The sequence below is a fragment of the Lygodium microphyllum genome, chromosome 4 (assembly GCF_053477565.2).
Source record: "Lygodium microphyllum isolate KBCC chromosome 4, Lygodium_microphyllum_v1.1.10, whole genome shotgun sequence".
NCBI classification, from domain to species: domain Eukaryota; kingdom Viridiplantae; phylum Streptophyta; class Polypodiopsida; order Schizaeales; family Lygodiaceae; genus Lygodium; species Lygodium microphyllum.
In genome coordinates this window covers 158,772,802-158,797,699 of record NC_141138.1, presented here as the reverse complement: position 1 = coordinate 158,797,699, position 24,898 = coordinate 158,772,802, and the positions used below count along the sequence as shown (strand labels likewise).

Genomic DNA, 24,898 nt, shown 5'->3' with positions numbered 1-24,898 from the left:
GGGTAGGGGATTAAGTATAAAAGGGGGAGATGTAACTTGTGAGGGATATTTTCGCCATTTTATAGCAATACATGCTTTGAGGTTCCTTCCTCCCACCATCTAAGAGGGTGCATGCTCTTATCCACCAAGCTATGGGGTGCATACCATATCCCACTTTGACATGAGGTGAGTAATCATGTTGCAGCTTACATCTATGATTCTCAGCTTTCCATGGCAATACTATTTTATGCTTAGCTACCTTGGCTATGGATTCCTTGCAAACATGGAGCATTTCTTGTATTTTTTTGCAAGTATGGTGTATTTCATAAATTTTCGGTTATATGTCTTACTATGAGAACTAGTATATTACAATCACAAATTATAATCCTCGGTATATAAGAGACATTGAGATGCAATTGCCAAATGATACTATTCATAATTAAACTAATCAAGATTTTCTTTTATTACGAGCAAAGACCCACAAAACTCCAAGGGAGTTATCCTCAAGTATGAAATTCTTGCTTAAATTCAATCCAAACTAATCCCCAAGGAAGAGGGAATCTAGGAAGACTATTGGAAGTATTGCTACTTATGCTGATTTGTCTCAAAGTTATATTGCCACTTATGCTTATTTGTCTCAAAGTTATATTGCCACTTATGTTGATTTGTCTTGAAGTTATATTGCCACTTATGTTGATTTATGTTGAAGTTATTTTGCCACTTATGCTAATTTGCCTCGAAGTTGTTTTTACCACTTAGGCTTATTTGTCTCAAAGTTATTTTGCCACTTATAGTTATTTTGTCACTTATGCTAAATTTCCTCGATGTTATTATTTTTGGAAAGAAAAGTTTTTTCTTGGAAATAAAATTGTTAAGAGTTTATGTATAATGCATTAAAAGTAAGATGTTTGTGATTGTAAGCTAGATATTGATCTTTCCTAAAATCATCAAGCTAAAAGATGGATGATTGAGTACAAATCACCGACTGAGACAGTATTCTGGTGAACACAGAACGTCGGACTGAGGTAGTGTTCTTGATAGCACTAGACTTCCCCAAGGCCAATGTGAATAAAGCCTACTTCAAGGGGTTTTTCTTTTTTTGTTTTGTGTTAGTGAGTTTAGACCAATCATGACAAAGGTCTTGTTGTAGGGAACTCTTGTCGACAGGAGGAGGTGACAATACTAAGGGGCTTTGGTCATAAACTCCTTAGGCTCTTACAAAGTGCCAACTACCCTTCAATTTCTAGATTGTGTTCTGGAAGTTCCAATACTAGTTGGGGAACGGAACCTGGGGTTCAAACAGAAGACATTGTAAAAGTCATTTTTTTGAAAGGAACTATTAAGAAGGAATTGATTTACTCTATTTTTGTATCGTAAATTGAAGGTATGTAATGAATTTGTATTAGGAGATAATTCAAGGAATCTGATTTTATATGTTGAACCTAAAGTGGTGGGTAATTAAATAACTAAAACTACTCTTTCAAGGGAAGCGGGAGGATGGACCCCTAATGAATCCAAACCTATGGCTAGGTGGTCTTAGTAAGCCGAGAGCTTTCCAAAGAAGGAATAAAAATTGCACTTGATGGACCATTAGAAACCAAAAAGAATGACTCATATCACTTTAGAATCTTCTAATATTAATTAGCCGCTAGTAATAGATTAGACTAGAAAACCTCATGTCGATCCTCGTGGGAGCGGCTGGAACTTCCACTATGGGGGTAGACTCAAGTGAGCCTGTTAACAAACTCTAAGGGTTTTATCAAAATCCCAGACGACGCTTCCTAGGACATCTCTTGATGGGCTACTAAGAACGTACCACCAAGGAATAGCTCGGGTGGCACGCTACAATTTCAATAGCAATGGGAAGATGAAAATGATTCTTTACCTGAGGGATAGATGAAAATGATTCTTCACCTAAGGGATTAGGTTCAAATTATGAGTAAACATTGTAATTATTTATTGATGTGGTACTTTCTAGAATGTGAGCTCATTATTCACTCCTTTCTAGGCCTAGGAATAGTTCTCACATGCTAAAAATAGCTTTTAAAAAAGAAAAAAGTATGTGTCCCTGAGAGACGTTCTTTTTAGCTCAAATTTTGAGAGAAATGGATCTATTATTAAATTCCCTTTTAGGAGTATTTTAGAAGTAGCATCTTGCAATCATCAACCATTTTCATTTGTAATGTTTTCTATCTCTATCAAATTGAAGCTAAAACTAAAGCTAAACTCTCCAAGGCAAAGGTAGAGGCAACCAAATCAAACATTGTAAGTGCATAAACCAACTTGTTTTTTCTATATAGCAAATAAAATATGAATACTTTTACCTCTGAGTGCCATTTCTTTAATTATTATTGTGTTTCATCCAAAATGTTTGAAAATTTGTCATACGAAATACGAATTTAGTAGCTTTGTTGATTATTGTAGCTTAGTAAATCGGATTTCTTACATCAAGTCTCATTTAGTATCATGTTGTACTTGTATGAGGCCCATCACATGGATGAAGGTCTCTAAGTAGACCTTTTGGCACTCATAGATCTCATTCAATATGATATGGAAACTTCCATACTAACACTATATTAGGAAATTTGGAAATTCTCATACAGTTTGGGAATTCCCAATATAGTTAATATTTAGCCACATTATCAAATCTTGTTCCCTTACTTGAAAGTGGAGTTTATCCTCATTACTATATAGGTTATCTTTCCAAGTCCCACTTTGAAGCATGGGTTAAGATTTAGCCACATGGCCAAATCTTTACCCCTTATTTGAAAGTGAGACTTGGGAGATTCCCAAATTCACTAATATGGTGTTCATTTGGTCGATACCTCCCATTATCTAGGGACTCCTGTGGAATTCTGATACATGCCACCTATCAACACAACTCTTATCTTGAAGTTGAGGAGGCACTATAGAGCATCACATCTTATTTCTTTTTTGTGTATTATCATCTTTAGAAGTGTGATTCTTGGCATGGGAAAAGGACTGGATGGGCTTGTTCAAGCCATGGTTAAATGTCACTCTATTGGAATGTTGTCATATGAAATGTGAATTAGTTGTATTACTGTCTAGTGCCTTTTTTTAGACTCATGTTTCACATATCAAGGATTAGGTTTTTCTCCTTCAGAGAAAGGGTAAGAGAGCAAGGGTGAAGATGCTATATATATGGATACAGAGGTTGAAGAGAATGCAACGATATTTTAAGAGGATGTTGAGAACCAACTGATGCAAGGTTTTGATCCTAGTGTGCTCAAGAGTCAAAACATCACAAAGATATAAGAAGAGGAGAATGAATTGAGTAAGAGATTGAAGAAGGCACCTTTGATTGTATCCTTATATTTTCTACCTACCTTGTCAACAAAAAAGGATATGTATTGCTTTTCAACTTCTTTTTAATCTCAGAGAAGATTACCACTTAGCCCTCCTAGTAGCATGGGGTACACTAATAAGGAATTCATAAGTGTGAACCATGCCACTAGTAGTTCTATATTTTGAGGGGAAGAATTTTCAAGATAGCTCAATGGCCTTGCACACATGTATCAATGAGATTGTGGAATATGGGAAGAAGGGACTACCTACAAAAGAAGAGTTCTTAGAGGTGCAAAAGAGACTTTCCATTGAGGGCATGGAGTATGGAGACACACTAAAGCAACCATTAGAGGAGAGGCCAAAGAACTCAATAAATCTCTATGATGAGAATGTTCTTGAAGATGATGAAAACCCAAATGTATTAAAAAAATTTCCAAGATCTTCCTAGGCTTGATAGTAGGTATTAAAGATAAGTGACTTTAAGCTTTTTATCAATTGACAATAATTTTTTTTTCTTTCTTATGAAAATTGAAATTGAAGGTCCTAATAACTTTCTTGGTAAAGCTAAGGGCTCTAGGCCACTGAAGCTTGGAAAAACTCAAGGACTTGGCCACTATATTGCAAGCTTAAATAATCAAATTGTTGCAATTTATCACAACAGATTCTCAAGATCTCCAAGTTTGCCAATGATAGCATTAAAAGTTATTTGCAAATTCACTATATTTGAAGTTTTAAATAGAGGGATTGAGAATATTATTTTGGTGGAGAAGGAAGAAGCCATAAGGGTTTTTTGCTACATGCCGAGCTATAGTGGGTCTAAAACTAGATACTTTGGAGTCCTTAGCTCCTAATTACTCTCCATGAGAGATGCAAATAATTTGAAGCTTCTCCCAGCTTACAGAAAGCAAGAATTTTGAAATGTAGAGATCTTATTGAGTGGGATGCATCCAAGCATTCCTCTACAATAGAGACAAATTGAAAGATCCTAAATAATTAAGGGTTTCTTGAAACCCATCTTTTGCCTTCTCTTTGTTTAGTTTGTAACCATTCAAAAAAACTCTACTTTGCACAAGAGTTTCAATATCTCTCTTTTCTTTTTCCTGTGTAATCATTTGTATGGTTTTTGCCAAAGATGATGTATTGCATGATGTGGTTGTATCTTTAAGATTGAATTTATTCCAAATTTGTTTATAAAACCATTGAAAGACCTCTATAGTCTATTTTCTTTGACTCTTCCTCCTTCATGTCTTGTATGCCTAAAGCATTTTGTTCTTCCTTGTTAATGTGACTTTTCCATGACTTGGGTTGATCATATAGATAGACTTTCATACTATTTGATATGATATGGAGCATGGTTGTATACAATATATTGCACAATTAAAAAACAAAGAGAGTTAGTTAAAAATCTCTTATGAGTTAGACAATGAAGAAACATATCAACTTTTTACCATACAAACATAAGAACTTCTTACCATATAGTGAGTAAAGTATTGATTATCCCAAGCTTCTATCATTGCCTTTTTAAAAAGGTTTAATTGGTCTTTAAAATCTTTAAAATCATCATCTTTTCAAGCAATTTTATCGAAATAAAATAATATTTTATCTAGTGTTTCCAAAACTTTGGATTTTCTATTCCAAGCAGCTTGTCCATTATCAACATGATCCTTAATTGCATAATGTAGGGATTTCCATCGATTATATTTGATGGTTGAATCCCATTTTTAGAGTTAATCTTGCCAAGCTTTCCATGAAAATGTAGGAACCTTATAGTATTCACCCCACTAATAGATGGCTTTTTGGGGAGACAATTTCCATCCTTGGACTTTTGAAGATCTAGTTCAATAACAACATTATCTCGGTGCAAACCAATTGCAAATAAAACTTACTCGATCTTTGTTACAGCATCTTGTCTAGTTGATAAGGGTTTTAGTTTCCAAGTAAACCCTATGTAAAGATGAATGAGCTTTTTAATTATTCTATAGAGTATATGAAGTGTATGTATATGAGCATTGGCTAAAGGAATATGTAAATTTGGCTTGAATTGTGGGTCTTTGATATGCTTGGAGGGGGCTCTATTCTAGTTGCTTGAGCTCAGGTGCACAGTTGGACATATGCAATATAGGTTGGAACATCTAAAGTTTACTCCTTTAGACACATTGTACATGCATTTGTAACATGTCAGCTGTCCAGGCATGTTTTTAGTAGTCCATTGATAGATGAGTCTAAGCGACGCTACCTGGCACTCCCACGGAATGTCATGGGGTTTGTCGTCTTCCAGTTTCTCGAGTCCGCCTTGCAACAGAACATTCACAGCTGAACCCACTAGGATCGACCTAAAATCTGGGTTTCTAGTGGTCAAGGTCTCCTGACAACATTCTAGCATCGAGTCCTGGACATCCTACTTTATGCAGAGATACCCAAGACGAAGCAGATCCATGTTGCACTTGGTTCAAAGAGAATGGGAAACAAGAGGGATGTGCTACTCAGTCCCGTGGGGCATAGTCCCATTCCAGTCCCCTAAAATGATGTGAATCAGGATCTAACCTAGCACTACCTAAGGACGAACAATGGTAAAACCTTGTGAGAAGCCTCCCAGTTCTCTCGGACCACCCTGCCGTAGGATGGACCCATCTGGGTTCCACCCACTCACTTCCCTCAATAGGCGTTCTTTAGTTATCTAATTAGGTCCTATCACATTTATGTGTGATATTGAAAGTTAGTTTCCTTAATTAAGCCTTTTAGAGAATAGGGTCATTCACATAACTTATATCACAGACACAAATATAGAGCAAGCAGTCCTTTTGACAAAAAAGTTCAGACAAGTTCCTTAACTTATCTTCAAGTTAATCTTTGTCTCCTACCCATACAAGAGAAGCTATGTATCCCTTCTATCCAATAGGAGTACCCGATCCAAATCACATGGTACTATCATCTTTCAGAAAACATTCCTTTATTCCCATGGTAGCTTGCCATCACCACATACCTCTGCCATGCATTACCATCAATCACAAGCACTTGGAATAATCATCCAAACCACAATCGAACAATTAGTTGAATGTAACAACATTTAGGGTGTTATTCGATTGACCAACAGAACAATGGTACTCTTTTCCAAACATTGCAAGAATAGTTGCAATGAACTTCCCATCGCATATCTACTCTCCCCCTTGGGGGTCAAAGAGTGATACTAAGCAAAATTTTAACTTGTATTTATCTTCCTTTCCCCTAAAGAATGCAAGAAAATTTGTAAATCAACTCATGGTTTGGTAGCACAAGGTAACTCTTTAATCGTTATTCAATGTGAAACCTTCACAGGACAGATGCAAGAGTTTTAATGTAAGATCCTTTCATGTACCATTGAAGTATGTTTTGTTTAATCTTTCCCATGCACGTACCATCTATGTGCATAATCCTTAGGGTAACCTTGCGAACCCTAAACAATATTGTCCTAGGTGAGGATTAATTGAAGGCTTATCGATGCTTAATACTTTAGAGTCTCATATGCTACTTATGCTATGCATGGATTTTAATGCATAGCAATGTGAAGCAATTTACTTCTCTTGACACATGCACTTCGCAAACTCCATCTTCGAATATCTGAGATGAAATTTATCATTTCAATAAACCTATTCTCATGCGGCATAGTATGGACTAATGCATCTCATGCAGAAATCAAAGCAAGCATCCATCAATTTGGAAATACATTACTTATGACCGGTATTGCAGTTGGATTGGTAGTAATGCCTTCGCCCGAGGTTTCGTTGCAGATTATGGGATTTCCGCCTACATTTGAAATTCTTTGCTTGGGGCCATTCATGAACGTCCCTTTCTTGTATGTGCAATGCCCACGGGATTTTCAGCAATCTCCTTCTCAAATAGCGGGGCCAATAGGGGAGAAAGTTAAGCTTGTGGGGTGGAGATAAATCTTGCGGGGAATGGAATAACTCGGAAGAGAGACAAAGAAAAATGCATGTAGTCGCCCCCTAAGGAGGGAAAGGGAAGGAGACCCCTTGGATTATTCTCTCTCACCCTCTCTGTCACCTCTTTCTCTCTCTCTCTCTCCCTCTCTCTCTCACCCACTCTATCACTCTTTTTTTTCTCTCTCTGTGGCTTCAACATGGCTGGGCATCAAGTCCTCTCCTCCTTCCTTTCTATTAGCATTCCATTCAAAGCTTCCTCCTCCTTCCTCTTACGATGGGGGGAAGGGGTTTATAGGTGTTAGAGGTTGTATTATTGGGGGGGGGGGGGGGGGGGGGGGACCATGTGGAAGAGGTGGAGTGGTGGTGGTCTTCCCCACCACTTGTCGGATTGCATGACGGCTCGCTTGGTGGACTCGTTGAGGAGGGTAAGGAGGGGTGGTAGGCCTGTGGCCTCCCCCTCCATCAACGTCATCTCCCTCTTCTACGTCATTGTCTACTCCTTCTCCCTCCACGTCATCTCTATCATCCCGCTGTCGTCTCTTTTTTTTCCCCCGCCACATGTTTGGCGACAACAAAGGGGAAGGATTAATTTTTTTATTTAACTTTAATAAAGGGGGGGTTGCTACGTGAAGGGGATGGGGTAGTACAACATTTAAGTGTCTTTAAGTCACTAGCTATGTGCCATTCGATCTTGTAGATCCCTAACAAATAGCTCTTCTCCTACTTATTAGTTCTTAATCACATCAGGTATAGAAGTTTGATGGAAAAACCAACACAGTACATCAAAATCCTATGTATCTACTTCAAAAGCTCCTAACCACCAAATATTGTGTTTAGATTGAACATTATGTGACATTTAATCCTTAGTGCAATGACTTGATGAAAGTGCTCTATTAATCAAAGTAATAGAGACCCTCTCTAATTTTGTACACTTTAAAATCTCACTTTCATTAAGTTTAATCACAAACTTGACAACTTGTGCCTCTTCGAAAGACAAATAATAGGATTAGATCATCAAACATTGCAAGGTAGGCAAACCAAGGGAAATGTTATTAAATTCATTGTAAACAACATCTTTATTATTGCTCTAAAAGTTGAGCTTGATATGGAAAGGCTCACCCAAAACTTCCATCACCTTGCCATTGACTCTTTATCTAATAGTCTTCACCATAGATGGCCTTGAAAGAAAATAATTTTGTATTTGACCATGTTTCATGTTTGATTGTATTAGCCAAAAAATTTATGTATGTGCATCCTTACTAATACCAATACTATCCAAAGTCTTTTGCATCGGCTCAAAATCCAAAGAATGATGCCTAATAAAAGAATCCAAGCAATGTCTCTTTATTTTTTTAAACTTCTTCTTCTCAAGAATATCCTTTAGTATTGTTGAGGGCAAGAGATGATAATAAAGCTCAAATGTAAAAGAGTGGGGATAGACGGGTAGGACACGAGTTAGCATGGGAATACCCAGTTATATTGATAGGGTATATAAGGTGTTGAGAGACCCAATTAGGGCATCAGTTTTATCAATAATCAAGTCTCTTTTCTCCTTCCTTCCAACTTTCATTGCCTCCCTCCTCTTTCTCTCTCTTTTCCTGTCTTTCTCTCTCTTCTCCTAGTCTTTCTCTCTCCTCTACTCTCTTCTTCTCTCTCTTATGCAATCTTCTTCCTTCTCTCTCTCTTTTAGTTAGATTAGTTAGGTCCCCTTCATTACAATTGGTATCAGAGCTTAGTTTTTGGATCCTTCCTTTCTCTCTCCTTTCCCTCAAATCTAGTCTCATTTTCCAACAATAAAGCCTACTTTTCAGGTACATAGGTAGAGATGGCAGCTTTCTTGGAAGACACACAGGAGCTATGGTAGGAGGATTGGCCAAATCTAGAGGCAAGAAGACAAAAATCGCAGCTCGTTTTCAACTTTGAGGAACAGCAGGGACAAGAGCTGTATGAAGCAGTGATGGAGTACCAAGTGGTGCTGGCAGCCAAGCTACACTGTTCGTAGTAGGTTGTTTTACTTCTTTCCCATTAACTGCCTCTTTTCAGCATGATGAGGGAGCGTTTGGTTCTGAAATTGCATCAAATGAACTTGAGGGAGTGTCTAGTTTTGGAGTTGGAGCACATGAACTCCCAAAACTTGGCACCGATCTAATTGCCTTGTCCTTTCTCCTACCCATAGCATGTGAGTAGAACAATCGTACCAAAGGCCTGATGTTGAATCAAGACAAGTTAGGGCTTGCTCATAAGGGAGAAGCAGACACTCGTGTGAAGTCTAGAACTCTGTTGTGGTCATAATTGGATGATCAATTGGTGAGCCCACACACTGACATGAAGCCCAATGCTTCATCAACACGATGGGCTAGCTCCAAGTATCTGCTTCCCTGCTCACTGCCACTTGTGAAATCTAGGTTCCATTATGTAACCCTTTGCATGGCTACATAATATCTTGTTGCAAATGCCCTAAGTAGATTGAGAGTGGCCGCAGCTTGGCTATATGCTCTCACCATTCTGTTAAGGTCAGGCACTCTATTAGTATCTGTGAAAGCATCTTCATTCACATTATCTCCTCTATAGCTGGGTAAAGAGACCCCATTTTTCACCTCCATGTTATCAGATGTAGGCTTGGCAAATTGCCCAGCCATGCGTCCAACCTTAGCAACCGCCATTTGCTCACCAAACATGAGGATGACACCCATCTGAAGAAGCACTCAGAATGTATCCCTGATGTTGTTGGCATTGAACTCCTCGAAGCTTTCAACACAATCTCCTCCCTGCAAGCAGAAATGCACATCCAAGTGGGGCCTCCCCAAGGCACTCTTCAAGAGAGTGCGCCTCTCTTGCACATGGCACCAATCTAGTTGCCGCATTTGCCTTCCTGGACATGAAGGATTCCTGGATGTGAAGGATCTCTCCCTCTCCCTCTCTCTATCTGTGTTCTCCCCTTCACATGCAAATCTTGGCAAATTCTACAAGTTGCACAGCAAAGGGCATGTCAACAAAAGGTCGCTGAGCCTATTTCTTTGGATGAAAATCCCCTCTGGCAGCTTTGATGCCTCAGTCTCTACAACCCCCTTAAACACAATTAGGACACACACACCTTCATTACTATCCATGGCTTCTTAGCATCAGTCTCTGGTAAAGCAAAGTTGAAGGCACTGGAAGGAAGAAAGAATTTGAGCAAAGTTCACATGATCCAAAGGAATTTGATTTACATCATTGGAATACCTACAAATCCTGCTCAGCAGCGTTCGGGTGTTGTTCTACCCTCTCCTTTGGATTTGCATTTTGCACCTTTGACCACTAATGCACAGTGGGAAGATTTGGCACAAGATCCAGAGGTGCCAAAGTAAAAATGGGCACAAGCACCACTGTGCCATTAACATCAGCACCCATCAACGATCTCTGCAACAGTAAGCAAACTATGCAGTCACCTTTCACAAACAGTTACAGTGGTACAAATTGTATGAAACTCAATGCTACACATGGAGCCTCAAATCCAATTCTGCTCCCGTAGATGCATAGTCTCTTACTTGTGCCTTACAAGTAGAGCTTTATTTTGTAGGTGTTGAATGTAAAAACTCATGTTTATACTGAGGCTCAGGATGGGACAACAAAAACTTTTGATCTAGCAGCACATTAATCGGTTTGACCTGCCATTTTGTGGTGACCATTTCAGAATTCATTAGTAGCCATTTCAGAGTTCATGGTCTGCTGGAACTGCTCGCTAACCATGCACAATTCTACTGCCACAAACTCGTCACTAAGTTTAATTTCTCATCCAGGCTTTCTGAGGACAACAAGGTGAAGGCAAAGATATGACAGTCTAGTCGAAAACGTGAAAGAAGTAAGGCCATCAGTTGGAAGCCATTACAGAAATATGTATACACTCTCTGCATGCGAAGAGTTTTTTATCTCTGTCCCATTTGAACATTCAGCTCCTTTGGAACAATCTTTGTGATTGTTTTTTTTTTGTATCTGGCATGACCAAGATTGAATTCTTGTAGTTGAGCCATTAACACTTTCGGAGTGATCCACAGGCCCTTCAAGCTATCACAATGCTTTGAAAGTGAGGTGATACCAAACAGAAACAAAGTGATGAACATTATTTAGAATTGATTGCTATTGCTTCAAATGCATCAGAGATTGTTAAAAGTTTTCAAATTCGCTTTGTCAACAAACTGAAAGGGGTACTATTTACTCAGACCACCTTGGAGACTTTTGCACATGTTCACAATTGCATTTTGTCTTAGCACAAGCAACTGCTTACATCCAAACCTAAGGGAGGAGATCTAGAAGTGAGCTACAATGTTCTGGGTACATGAGGCATGTGGGGGACAGGACCAAACATTGTTCTTCAGCTTGTTGCTATTCTTATATTTACTATTCACAATGAAATTGGGGCTCTGATTCTCATCAACCTACCTATGTAGAGATACTTCAATGCTCTGTCATTTTGGAACATGCATTTACGGCCACATTTGAATGTGCTAGATGTATTATGCAACACTGTGTAGAACAGATATCTGTCTACCGCTGTAGATTAATAACATGCATATGATGATTGAACTTCTAAAGTCTTTTGGAAGAAACTTCTCTTTCTAGCCGGTAGAGTTTTGCCTGCCTATGGTGTTTTCATAGAGGCTTTGAAAGCTCCATGCCCTTTGCAGTGTGCATGATGTAGAGCCATAGCTAGCTGAGCTGGCAAGCTGCTTGAAGCAATCAACCTGTGACAATCTCGACTGGGATTCCTGGTCCTCAACTTGATGTATTTAGAAGAGTACAAGGCCTCAATGTGAATGCAGATTGTGGCAATGATTTTAGGCAGATGGAAGGGCCTGGTATGCAAAAGTCAGATGGCAAAAATTTTGGTCGGCAGATGCCTAGACATGGCATCAATGTTGCAGAAATGGTGGCAGCAAGAGAACTATTGATGCAAATGATGTATAGCTCTACATGGCATTGAGAACCACCATTGAGGCCCAGGATGTCTTGGAATAAGCACCTCAACATTGGGATAATGTATGCTCATTGAAGGAGTTCTTGTAGGGTGTTGCAGACAGCCAGTCCCACACAGTCAGCTTGCAAAAGTCAATTACGACACAACCTTCTTATTTGACTGAGTGCAGACCCCATAGCTCAATTCAAAGAGGGAATTCTCCCTTCCATCCAAACCAAAAATCTCCCCATTCTGCTTTACGGTTTGGGAGATACGCCAAATTTTGTGCTCAGAGGTATTGTGGGACAGGTAGCAATCCTACACAGTCAGCCCACAAAAGTCAATTACAACAAAGCCCTGATCATTTATTGTCAAAGATATTTTTACATAGCCTCATAGAATGGGTTGAGAGCTTTAATTTGAATCAAAAATTTTGGCAATCGAAGCTTCCTAGCTCAAGATATTGCCATTTCTGTAATAAGGGATCTAGTGGACTGCACTTAGGATGGCAAGCCACAAGGGAAAAGCAAAGGCCCAAGAGGACTTCCAGTGTGAAATAAGGGACTCCCGTTCCTCAATGAACGATCCTAGCTCAGCCCAAGAGGATCACAAAGACATGTTTGAAGATGGTGAGCCCCCGAGATGGACCTCTTGGCTATCTTTAACCATACTCTATGCCAACATGAGACCCATCATGCCGACCGACATCGAGAGTTGGAACAACACCATAGGGAGATGGAAACCCTCCAAGATCAGTGTCATTCTGAGATGATGGCCAAGATGGACTTACTCATCGAGCGCATGGGCGCCCTCATCCCCGCCATCGTACCCTCCCCGGCTCACCCTAAGGAGCATATTCCCCCCCGTGATGCCCCTTACCTTGGAGACCACGCGTAGCCCACAAGGTTTTGGTGGCACCCATGGCTTTCCCCATAGCACCTATGAGCTAGGTGAGCCCTCTATGTGACATGATGAACCCATTCTCCCATCACCCATGATGAACCCTTCTAGCCCATCCTTGGGACAGTAGCTCCCCCGTAGTGGAAGCTATATGCAAGGGCAAAATGCAAATTTTGGGCAACATAGTATGCAGGGTGCACATGAGCAACATGCAAATGGCAGTTTTGGGTAGCAAGGACCCAATGTTCAGTTTGGTTTGTATGTATTGCATGGGCAACATAGAAATTTTGGGCAGCAAGGCCCTAATGCAGATGCACATGTGCAGCATGGGAATTTTGGGTAGTAAGGCCCTAATAATCAGTTTGGCCCACATGTAATGCATGGGCAGCATGGCACCCATGGAAATTTTGGTCAACAAGGCATGTATGGGCATTCTCACAGGCATTATGAGTACCATGACCATTGGCATGGGTTGGATGTGCAAAGGTAAGTGCATGTGCCTACTTATGGTCAACATGCATATGATGAGTGTGAATATTTTGAGCAGCATGCATCTGATGACTATATATGTTCGTTTGAACTACATTCTGGTCACATACATGGACAACCATCTGGCCAGCATTATGTACATGGACAACATCATGCAAATGTATATGAATATGTACACAGGAAGCAACATCATTATCAACAATGGAGTGCTCGATATCATCATCCACTTGATCATTACTATAAGCAACATGCTCATCCTTATGAGCCGCATGATACTTCTCAAGAACGATGCCATGATGAGAGCATCTCACTGTTGCAGGCTCATGACTAGATGCCCCATCAGCCCAAGGCCCTTAACTTTGAATCCCCAGTAGTAGCCATGCATGTGAAACTCATGGGCATGAAATGCCTAGGGATTGATGCAGTGAATGTTGTATTGATTGCAGCCTCATCTGCTCTAGTCCGATTTGACCTAGTGGTTTCCAATGAGTTTATGGAAAAGTCAATGCATGCTACTGTATGGGTCGGTAAGGATCTTGTGCCACCATCAGTGCTTGAAGATGACACCATGAATTATTCTATGATACATCAGATGCATTGGATCACAATTATCCTTTTGACCCCGGTGGTAGTATGGTGACCCATGCTTGTATGGATGACCCTTGTGCTCTTGATGCTTATTATGTAGGTTATCCATTTGATCCTGGGGAATGGAATGGTCTTGGAAAAGCCGTATCCTGATCAACATTTCACTTTCCCTACTTCAGGATGCAATTTTGATTGAGCAGTAGCTAATTTTGCCCTAGTCTGAAATGTAGACAACTTACAGACAGCACACTATTTCAGAACAGTTTTTACCTTGCATTAATGACAATCAAGTGTCACCTATATGGCTTGAAATTACGCTTCATGAGCTTTGTTTTGACATGTCACACGCCTCAATCGGAGCTTCCCATAGGAAGTTATGACCAGTTTTCTCCAGCAGGCCTATTTTGGACAGCATGTTGTCCACTGTTTGTGAGCCCCTAATTGTCAAGAATCGGAGGCAAAACTCATATGCTATTAACTTGCACATGTCATATATCATATACACAATTCTATGTCCCAATTCCACATGAGATTGTACTTCCCCATACTTATATTCTCCTTTGTAATGTTGAGCAGAGTAGTACTCTCTGCACCCCCCCTCCCTTTTTGCTATGAGCCATAAGTCCTCTTTTTGTCTTTCAGGGAAAAAACCTTCGGGATCAGGATGGAATGTAAAAGAGTGGGGATAGACTGGTAGGACATGGGTTAGCATGGGAATACCCAGTTAGATTGACAGGGCATATAAGGTGTTGAGAGACCCAATTAGGGCATCAATTTTATCAATAATTAAGTCTCTTTTCTCCTTCCTTCCAGCTTTCATGGCTTCCCTCCTCTTTCTCTCTCTTTTCCTGTCTTTCTTTGTCTTATCCTAGTCTTTCTCTCTCCTCTACTCTCTTCTTCTCTCTCTTCTGCAGTCTTCTTCCTTCTCTCTCTCTCTTTTAGTTAGATTAGTTAGGCCCCCTTCATTACATCAAAAGTCTTTAAAAAGCATCTCTCTCACTTAAATTTAGTTGAATAAGAGACCTAAAAAAGATCAACATCATTACTTAGATACTATGAGAAGCAAAGTTATATTTAACATTTCTTAAGTAAAAAGATATGCCTTTGTTGCTTGGATTCTTTTACAACCAACGAGCACCTCCTTACTTGAGATGTTCAATATTCTTGAGAAATTTTTATCAATTTTGAAGGCCTAAACTAGTTTGTTTTCTTTGGCATGCTTTGACGTGTTTCTCCAATGAATGATTCTTTTGTTGATAATCCTGTAGTCTTTACAACAATTGATCTCCATGTTTTGTTAACAAGTGATTCTTCAATTTAAGAACATCCTTCTCTACAATAAGATTAAATGTATAGTCCAAAAATCCATTATAGCCGTCACCAATAAACCACATTAGTGAAGAGCTATTATAATAAGGAGTACTATTTTTTATAGGATTTTTTAGGTATAATCTTCCATCCATCAATATATTTTTCCCTTTAAATCAAAGCACATGTTTCATGGACTTTGAAATAGTGTTTTGTTTTGTTCTTTTTTTAATTGGTTCATACTCAGGTTCTAGCTCAACAAGAAGGTGATAGAGAGCTCTTTTATTGGTGTTGCAAGGATCATTGCATGATTGATCCATAGCTAGAGATATGATTTGCAACCTGAATAAGAATACTATGTGAATTGAAAAAAGTCAAAGAAAATGAGTAAGTAACCAACAAGGAAAAGAAGAAAGAAAAGAGAGAATAAGGTTGGAGGGAGGTAACAACATATTTAAAAAAATTCAAACCAAATATTCACTTTCACTCTATCAAGATAAGGTAGGATCCTTATTAAGTTAGTTATCATAATCTTTATGGCAATCTACATTTCTAGGTTTGATACAAGCCATGATAATATATTATGATAATGATCTTTTAATAATTTAATGTATATTTATTTATAAAAATATAAAATTTAAAAACCTTCAAAATATTTTTTATTTTCTAAAATATTTTCTCTCTCTAAGATCTCTTCCAAGGCATTTTTGAGACCTCAAATCTCCCTTACTATGTATTCAAGACTACAAGATTGCTAAAAAGAATTATTGGAATGATATTTGGAAGCATTAGGAGAAATATGGACTCTCTTTTTGCCCCTTAGGAGTAAATAAACAAAAATAGGTATCAAGAAGTGGACTAGAGAGAGAGAAAGAGGAAAAAGAAAATTGCACAAGAGAGAGGAGTGCAAAAGAGAGAGAAAGAGAGTGATAAGGAGAGAGAAATACTAGAAATGGAGAGAGAGAGACAGGGAAGAAGAAGATAGATGGCTGGAAGCCATGAAAGGATAGGAGGGGCTAGAGAGAGAAGAAGGACAAAGTTGCATTATTCTCTAAAAAATTGATTACTTGTACATATATCGTTTACCCATTTATATGTCCCTAATTCAACTCTTAATATTCCATCCCCACTAGGATGGTTTTGTCCTCCAAAACAAAAATGAAACTTATTACAAATTGCCAAGTGATGGAAAGGGGCAGAGTACTCTATATGGACTAAAAATAAATTGGCCTAATCTTCAAGGATTCACAAAATAAGTACCACTAAATGGCTAAAAATCAAGTACAAAGTATTGACATCCATTTGGAAATATTAAAATGAAATATTAAATCAAAATGTTATCATTAAGAGCTCCTTCCAAATGGAGACTCTATGATGTCCAATGCATACACCTTGTTGTACTAAATCTAGAATAACTTTGGATTGGTTGATTCGAATCAAACATGCTATAGCTCCAAATGAAGCTCTCATCAAGTACTTTTAGCCCATATGACTCACGCATCTCTCGGATTAATTCAACATAAAATCTAGCCCAAAATAGAGATCTGTTCTACAGTGAAACAAAGCTCACTAGTTAGCATGATATTGTCTCAAATTTCCTAAAGGTAAGGACATCATTCCCAAAGTAATGTTGGTGCATGTAGAGAGTTAAGTCTAGCCCTTATCTTCCCAGGTCAAAAGGAAATGTGACATCTCATCCATGCATTAAAATCATGACCACCAAATCATAGATATCATCACTCATGAAATAATATGCATGTACTTGTGAATCCACAAAATCATAAGCAATTGAGTCAAATAGAAGCCCATGGTCATGGTCTTCCTCATTAGAAGCTTCACAGGCTACAACTTTAAGCCCTTTATCTTCATCTTGATCAACATCAAAATTTTCTTCAACATGAGTGTCTTTATTCTCTTCATCTGAATATTCAAGTACCACAAATATCCTTGCATTATTTGCTTTGCTGAATATTCAAGTACCATAAATATCCTTGCATTCTTTGCTTTGCACATGTCTTTGTGATTAGAATACATCAGTCTAGCACACCTATAACATAACTCTTGAGCATGCGATTCTTTGATCTGATCACTAGTTAATTATTGAGCTTTACAGGTTTTAGACATAATGTTTCCCACATCATCACTATATAGATCAACAATAGAATAATCATACCATTGTCCATGGTACTCATGAGAAGCATATGGTTGAGAAGGGCATGAATTCTACTCATATTCATATTGTTGCCCATATAGAGAATGGTGCCTATAAGAGAGCGATATAGCTATACTCATTTGCTGTACAGATTCAGCAATGATTGCAATAAGTCTTATTGAGCTGTTGCATCAACCATAGCAATCGATGCAACCAACATATACTTGTCATGTACATGTGCTAACCAACTGGTTTATATGAGATGTCAAGTGTTTGGAAAGTGCTCCTTCTATCGGTATGGCATCTATCACTTCAATTGTGATCATGGTTGCATCAAAATTCATAAGTGCATATGCCAATACATCAATCATGTCAACCATGTGAAAAAATTACTTGCTAAATTCCATTTCTCGAATGATACTCATAATATTACTATTGGATGGCACTTACCTCCTATAAGACACTTCAGAGTCACTATTTCCTTGTGGCACATGATAAGGATCAAAACCATGTGAGCAATACTCTTGCTGAGGCATCTCCTACATCATAATCCACTATTGTTCATAAAATTCTAATGCCATTGTTGTTGTACAAACAAGGATATGGAGCAATTAGTTTGCTATTAAAGTTGCATTTCTTCATCAAAAGAATTGAAGTCTTTTCAAGAACCACAAAGACCTTCAATGTCAATGTCTTCTAGGGTACAATATTGTGCCCAATTCTGAATGGAAAGAAAGATATTAACAAAGTGTATACTTGTAGTAAGTCTAGTAATTAAGTCGCCTTCTATACATTTTCTTCTTTGGAGAGCAATCAACTTGAACTGTTAGGATGATGGTTGAATTTTGGTGAAGGTCATTCACAAGCATCCACTATACATATACCTACTTTGCAAAGCCTTGTTTCGCAATCAAAGATAGGTAGCTTGCATAATCAAAACTGATGCTGAACAGTTTTTGCAGGTTCAATTCATGGTATTGATGTATAAGCCTGTTGCTTTTTTCTTTCTCATTATCTTCCCCTTCATTGCCATCTTTTCCTTTAGCCTACACTTCTATTGCATTATCACCATCCACTGCATCTTCACTTGTGCGTTCTTCAACCTTGGCTGACATAACCTAGATCAACTAGATCAAGCAAGATGTTGTAATGTTTTGTCAATATGTTGCTGCAATGTTGGAGACCTTTGAAGTTGAATTTTCTCTTCCTCCATGGCAAGTGTCAAAGCTGAGAATTGATGCCCTCAGTACTCTTTATGCCTTTATGTTTTTGCATATTCTAGCAAAAATACATTGGGCAAATAAGAAGTGACTCTGCCCTTGTGCTAAAATAACACTTCTCCAATATTGTGTGTGCTCAAGTTGAAACCATAGCCATCCATTCCTTTCTATATTAATCTACACTATATCATGCAAAGAAGAATCCTCAAATGCCCTATTGGTCCAATGTGATAATATTAAATGCTCTTTAGTTTCCTGATTCTCTTGCATTAACTTCTTCCTTTTTGAGTGTCCAATAACTTGAGAGCTCCTTGCTCTAGTTTGTTTGAATTCAGCTTTGCTTGCAGAGTGATTCATATGGCTTTAATTGGAGTCCTCCTTTTCTTTTTGGGAACCATTTGAAATAGATAGACACAATGGCGACTCACTTATATCATTCTTTGCAACAAGCCGTCTCATCACATGTTATATCTCACAACAATGGGTGCCTTCACACCTGATAGATGAGCACCCTATAGAAGCTCATAGTACTATTGTTAAGTTGCCAAAGCAAACCTGTAAATGGAAAAGAAGGACTTTGATTCTACCATCTAACGTCCATTTTGTTGCTTGTAACTTTGTCTGCAATTAGTGTTGGCATGTAGTCTGATGTCCCTGTAGGGTCCTGTATATGAAGAAGGACTTTGCTTCTTCATACAACTACTATTCTATCTCTTAAAGCTTTGACATTAGTTTTGACCATGTGAATGCAAAATATTTTCAAAAATTTGAAGCCCTGGTCATGTGATGCCTAGGCCACAAGCACAGTTGGATACTGACAATCTACTGTCACATACCATTCTTGTGTGGGGTTGTAGCTACATCCCAAGGCTGCATTCCATGATTTAGAATATATGTGGTGGAAGATAGATTTATCCAGGAATTGATCCCCTGGAAGTTGCAATTGGAGGTACCGCCATGGAAGGAACTATCACATTTGGCCTAGTAGATTCTCTAAGCAAGCTAGACATGCTGACAATTCAATCCATGCCAACCAGATGAAGGCAATGTGGTTGCAGTTGACTTGCATGTTGATCCAATTGAGAGGGGTCTTTCCAACTACATTTTGAGAAAAAATTTGCAAATTATGCATATTTCTGAGTTAAAATACCTTTTGTTATTGGATCCTAGGGCTCCATCTCAGTGAGATATACCTATTGTCCAAAAATCGACTTCTTTTTTAACTATCTTAGGATTTAGGGCTACAAAGTTTCTCAAGTGCATTACTCTCTATGGTGACTAAATGTAAAAGAAAATTTAGTTGTAAGTATTTTTTATGAATTATTATTGTTGACATCTAGTTGAGATCAATAAAAAAGAAATATCTAGTATAGATTTGAACATCAAGTTTGCAACGTTAATAATTTGTATATTTATAAGTCCACAATTAAAATGCTATGAATAAGAAAAGATTTTGTTAGTTTTTTATCTTGTTGGGATAATTTTATTTAAATTCAAAAACTATGGAATAGCATGAGATAGCATTAGTGTTGCAGTCTCATAGCATTGCATAATATTAAAATTGTATATGTGAAATGACAAAAGAGATGCTTGTGCATGAAAATATTGTTATACTAATGATTCTATATATGGATAAATTCACTTACATGTAATAATAAAATTACATAAAATTTTATTGAGAGGTAACTTTTATATTTGGTTAATATAGATGTCTTCATCAAGGAAAAACATTACTAACATACTTGCAATGGAGGTCTTTAACATGAAAGATATTAGTCATAATTGGATTTGTGATAAATACTATAAGTTGGATTGGATATTGATGTATCCAAGTACTCAAGGAGGTTTCAAGGTCAAGCATAAGGATATTATAGACCCCAACAAACATTGAAAAGGTAGAATTTTAGAGTTCAAAAAGGTATTTAATGGGATAAATATAGTAACAGAAGTGTTGATCCAACATGTTTATACGAATAAACAAATCTGTGTGCATGACAAGAGCTAAATTGCAAAATATAAACAAAATAGTAAGTTTCTAAACTTTATCATTGTTTGTTCTTTTGCATCAAAGTTTTTTTCTATAATATTTATAGTGTTCTAGTTCAAATGTGTTTTATTGCCAATGCTATATCCATCAACTCTGCATGAATGTCAAAATGTGGAATGTTTGAGTGGCAAGATACATGTTTGCCATGAATATATAGGTTCTTTGATTTATGATAATAACTCTAAAAGTCAACTTGAAACTCAAAATATATATTTTTATAATTCATTGTACTATGTCGTAGAAAGTCACAGATTGTAGCATGTCCCGTCGCTATCATTATCTAGTTGTGAATGTTGATTGGTAGCTTGGAGTTATCGGGAGCATATAAGTGGAAGACAAAATCTAACATCAGTAATGCTATGAAACCTACCACCGGCTCCAAAGATGTGCATCTTAGTTGGTTTATTCCATTATCATTATTTGCACATTTATTTGGTTCATGTGAGATTCTAAAGAAAATGAAGATTACTTATCAATGTAAGTGTCCATCTAAGGAATGGATGAGTCAGCTACTATTGGGCGAGACATGGCAAGTCAAAAGATCACATTTTCATGAGATGATTGAGTGCAAGATCAACCAATCAAATCTTACATTTTGGTAAATCTTTTTACTACATTGTATACCTTGATTTAATTGATATAGATATTGCTTGGATGAATTGTTCTATTAGTCACTTTTACTTATCTTTTTTTTTGTTTTAATTATAAGTATTTCATCACTAGATAAACTATGTGCATTTGCTTTCGATATAGAAGATGGCAACTTTTGTAAGGGAGTGGATCATCTTGGACCAAGATACTCAAGATGAGACACATATAGCTCTCATAGATGTGGTTATCTTATGGAATGGTCATAATCCTTTTGTAGTTAGTGTAGAGAGTCATTGTCCCATTTCTTTTCTGAGACAAGAAATCCAATTAATGTCCAATGAGCCCATGTGTAACTTCTATTTTAAGTTAGATAATAGAAAGGTCAAGACCCGAAGTGAACAATCCCTGACATGTAAGCAATGTGCTTCTCCACATATCCTTGAGATAGTGGAATCCTTGTAAAAATTCTTATAAAGAGCAAATACAAACTTTTATTAAACTTCTATGTGCTTTTAATTTTGATAAATTTGGTTTACTGTGATCCAAGCATGTGAGTATATACATTGTAATTAGTCAATCATGCTGGTTAAAATCACGATTAAATTGCAGGCACTGGAGTTCTGTAGTCTTTGGAATATTGTATTTGCATAATGATATATTGCAGCTCATCTCTTCTACTCATTTTTTGAGCACTCGCTCTGTTATCATAAGGAATGAAAATAAGTGTTGAAAGTATTTGGATTTCTAGTTGTTGTGTTTGAAGGTCTTTTAGATTTTTTTCTTTAAAACATCCAATATTTTCTCTAGTTAGACTTGAACATACTCAACGATCCAAACATATTTGAGGATATAATGAAGTGTAAGGAAGCATTTGTCTACTTGAGTAATTTTGATTGTGGCTTTCAATTATTGAAATAAAGTATCTATGGTTAGGTTTTTAATTTGAAACTTGAAGGTTAAAAATTTTATAAGAATCTTTATATAAAATCCTTGATACATAAAAGTTAGATCTCCAAACTCATTTTCACTTTTATTCTCTACTACTCTATACATGTGCTCTCCTTTGTTCTCTCTCACTTTTCTTGGTAGATCCTAGCTCTAGCATATTGGCATCATTTTGTGATGAGACGGACCCTCTCACTTGTTCCATCGCGAACTCTACTATTAGGTGGATTCGGATTTAAAAAATTTATAGCCTATATGCTAAATCAAACTTAAACCAAGCTATGGTGCATGTGGGGCAATAACTTTGTGCTAGAGTCGTATCCACCTCATCCCAGGACCACATCATGATGGATCTCATCGAGCGTGATGTAGCCTTTGTCATATATTTTTTTGTGTATTGATGTGCAAGAGGATAGTGAGAAAATATTGGCACACCCTCTCAGCTACAACTACAATATTTTGAAAGGGAGCCTGAGGAAATCGCTCTCAATCCAAGCAAGGAGGCAACACAAAGCTTAGCTATTGTACATCTGCCTCCTTGCCCTACTAAGATGATGAGCAATGTGCCACCCCTTTCTTCTCTCCATGTTGTCAATCATCAAGGGGGTTGAATACCTATTCATGCAAGATGTGTTGGAGATTTTGGAGATAAGAGAAGAACTATAATGTATCATGGTGCGTGATGCACTAGATAATTTTATAGATTTTGATGTACAGGATGCCCCACCACATGTGGATGAGGTAGCTCATGTGATGGCACGAGTGTCAATGACATCTTTGCCATTGTGAGCATCAAAAAACAAATTAAGGATGTGACACCAAAGTACAATATCTCTGACCAAGACTTTGAGCACTTGTAGGAAAGCCTTTTTGGTCCTCAACCCAATTATATAGTACCTTCCTAGGAGGTAGATGAGGACAACTCAATTGCAGGAGCATGTTGGGATGCTTCATTACGGTGGTAGATAGATGATGCGGATAAGGTTATGTTTTTAGTTTTCAATGTGACTTCACCCATAGGATCTTCAAGGCATGTGGGTCCACAACATGAAATTTGACTGGGATCGATCGAACCTCTACAGGAGCCCTCTCCACAGCAGACTAGTTTCTAGGGGCTTGAATGGTGTCTGCTGAATGGGAATTCAGGCCCCTAGATGTGATGGGGATTCATGCCCCCAAACGGGAGCCTAGGGTAGACAGCATTTAGGCCCCAAAATGTGAGCTTGCCGGTGGTGGACATGGCTCTTGTAGGGATCTGATACATTATCTATATAGACAAGTTTTCATCTAGGCAAGGTGACCAATCTAGTAGCCAAGGAAAGGTACAAAACTCTGCATTGAAGAGTAGATTGGCCAGCTTATCAATGGCATAGTAGTATTTCATAAGGCATGTTTTCGTGGTTTTATTGAGAACTTCCTGAAGCTAAGGTCACTGACGAAAGTGTTGGCACCTTCAAGACCATCCTAAAAAACTCTAGCTTGGAGAAAGTAGTGTTGCTTTAACATTCAAAGTTTCTCTATTTGTTCACAAGTGCTTGGTTTGGTCCACTTTTCTCCATGTGGCCCGTGGTATGGTTGCCAAAGTGGTCGACCCCACTGTCATTAGGTAGGAACTTGTGGGGAAAAATGTATTGTTGCCTATGATACATTAGGGGAGTTTTGTGGTCTCAAAAATTCTTTTTAGGAGATAGAAAGAGAGTGCTGTAGACTAATAGGAGAAAAGCCTCCGTAACAGAACTTCTATTTTAAAAATAGCAAAAACTTTATTTTACAAAAAGATATATATATAATAATATTACAAATTTGTATTATCAATATCTATTTTAATTCTCTTATATTCATGATTATGACATTCTTTGCATTAATGATATACAATCTCGATCACTTTTATTTAATGACATGTTTGGATTAATGATAATGACAGGTTTACTCTAAATTCAAATTAGAAAAAATCTTGGCACATATTTTTTTCCCTCCTTTCTTTTGTCCCTCTTGTGTTTTTCCTTCCTTTGCGGTAGCCTAGTCCTCTCTCTCTCTCTCTCTCTCTCTCTCTTTGTGCCATGGATACAGAAATTTGACCTTCAACAAGGTGTCCAAGCTCCCAAATCACATCCATATTAGTGTTTAACTCATTCCAAAAAGATGGAAGATGGATTCCTACAATCATTAGCAAAGGCAATTAATTGGATCACCATGCAACATGCAAAATGTGGGAAAAGGCGAAGATATGAGAGCTTGTTCATCTCTTCTTGAAAGGGTAGAATCCGAGATTTCAAGCTTGGAGTAAATAAGAATGGCATAAAAGAGGTTGTTGTGCAACATGTGTTTATGCATAGAGAGCTATATTTGGAACCTGGAAGTTCAAATATTCCAATGCATAAACCAAACTGTAAGGATTTGATTCTTAAGGTCTTGCTTATCTTGGACTTGGTTTAAGGTTTTCGATTATAACATTTGTTCATTTGTCTTGTAGATGTCTATCCCTCTAATCTTGAGGAATGGCAACCGGTCGAGTCTATT

General features: G+C 37.8%; 1 pseudogene; it reads right to left on the bottom strand.

Moving 5' to 3' along the window:
* Positions 1–9,303: 9,303 nt before the first annotated feature.
* On the bottom strand, positions 9,304–10,031 carry LOC148037830 (phospho-2-dehydro-3-deoxyheptonate aldolase 1, chloroplastic pseudogene; annotated as a pseudogene).
* Positions 10,032–24,898: the final 14,867 nt, after the last annotated feature.